The 2064-nt window shown below is 37.9% G+C and overlaps 1 protein-coding gene across 2 annotated transcripts in view; it reads right to left on the reverse strand.

Moving 5' to 3' along the window:
* Positions 1-2064, reverse strand: part of STAC (SH3 and cysteine rich domain) — a 174743-nt gene that overhangs the window by 40561 nt on the left and 132118 nt on the right. The window lies entirely within an intron of this gene.

Raw genomic sequence — 2064 nt, forward strand, 5'->3', positions numbered from 1 at the left:
AAACTCACTCAAAACCACACAACTACATGGAAACTGAACAACCTGCTCCTGAATGACTACTGGGTAAATAATGACATTAAGGCAGGAATAAATAAGTTCTTTGAAAGCAATGAGAACAAAGACACAATGTACCAGAATCTCTGGGACAGAGTTAAAGCAGTGTTTAGAGGGAAAATTATAGCACTAAATGCCCACAGGAGAAAGTGGGAAAGATCCAAAATCAACACCCTAACACCACAATTAAAAGAACTAGAGAAGCAAGAGCAAACAAACTCAAAAGCTAGCAGAAGACCAGAAATAACTAAGATCAGAGCAGAACTGAAGGAGATAGAGACATGAAAAACCCTTCAAAAAAACCAATGAATCCGGGAGCTGTTTTTTTGAAAAGATTAACAAAATAGATAGACCACTAGCCAGACTAACAAAGAAGAAAAGAGAGAAGAATCAAATAGACACAATAAAAAATGATAAAGGGGATATCACCACTGATCCCACAGAAATATAAACTACCATCAGAGAATACTATACATACCTCTATGCAAATAAACTAGAAAATCTAGAAGAAATGGATAAATTCCTGGACACACACACTCTCCTAAGACTAAAGCAGAAAGAAGTCGAATCCCTGAAGAGACCAATAACAAGTTCTGAAATTGAGGCAGTAATTAATAGCCTATGAATCAAAAAAAGCCCAGGACCAGATGGAATCACAGCTGAATTCTACCAGAGGTAAAAAGAGTAGCTGGTACTATTCCTTTTGAAACTATTCCAAACAACAGAAAAAGAGGGACTCCTCCCTAACTCATTTTATGAGGCCAGCATCATCCTGATACCAAAACCTGGCAGAGATGCAACAAAAACGAAAATTTCAGGCCAATATCCCTGATGAACATTGAGGTGAAAATCCCTAATAAAATACTGGCAAACCGAATCCAGCAGCAGAACAAAAAGCCTAACCAACACGATCAAGTGGGCTTCATCTGGGGATGCAAGGCTGTTTCAATATATGCAAATCAATAAACATAATCCATCACATAAACAGAACCAATGACAACAACCATATGATTATCTCAATAGATGCAGAAAAAGCCTTCGGTAAAATTCAACACCCCTTCATGCTAAAAACTCTCAATAAACTAAGTATCGATGGAACGTATCTCAAAATAATAAGAGCTATTTATGACAAACCCACAGCCAATATCATACCGAATGGGCAAAAACTGGAAGCATTCCCTTTGAAAACCAGCACAAGACAAGGATGCCCTCTCTCACCACTCCTATTCAACATAGTATTGGAAGTTCTGGCCAGGGTCAGGCAAGAGAAAGAAATAAAGGGTATTCAATTAGGAAGAGAGGAAGTCAAGTTGTCTCTGTTTGCAGATGACATGATTGTATATTCAGAAAACCCCATCATCTCAGCCCCAAATCTCCTTAAGCCAATATTCTACTTCAGCAAAGTCTGAAGATACAAAATCAATGTGCAAAAATCACAAGCATTCCTATATACCAATAGACAAACAGAGAGCCAAATCATGAATAAACTCCCATTCACAATTGCTACAAAGAGAATAAAATATCTAGGAATACAACTTACAAGAGATGTGAAGGACCTCTTCAAGGAGAACTACAAACCACTGCTCAAGGAAACAAGAGAGGACACAAACAAATGGAAGAACATTCCATGCTCATGGATAGGAAGAATCAGTATCGTGAAAATGGCCATACTGCCCAAAGTAATTTGTAGACTCAATGCTATCCCCATCAAGCTACCACTGACTTTCTTTACAGAATTAGAAAAAACTACTTTAAAGTTCATATGGAACCAAAAAGAGCCTGCATAGCCAAGACAATCCTAAGCCAAAAGAACAAAGCTGGAGGCATCACACTACCTGACTTCAAACTATACTACAAGGCTACAGTAACCAAAACAGCATGGTACTGGTATCAAAACATATAGACCAATGGTACAGAACAGAAGCCTCAGAAATAATACCACACATCAGCAACCATCTGATCTTTGATTAAATATATTTTTGATTCCCTATTAGACCCCACCTGAAGCCA

The sequence above is a fragment of the Mandrillus leucophaeus genome, unplaced genomic scaffold, assembly GCF_000951045.1.
Source record: "Mandrillus leucophaeus isolate KB7577 unplaced genomic scaffold, Mleu.le_1.0 Scaffold695, whole genome shotgun sequence".
NCBI classification, from domain to species: domain Eukaryota; kingdom Metazoa; phylum Chordata; class Mammalia; order Primates; family Cercopithecidae; genus Mandrillus; species Mandrillus leucophaeus.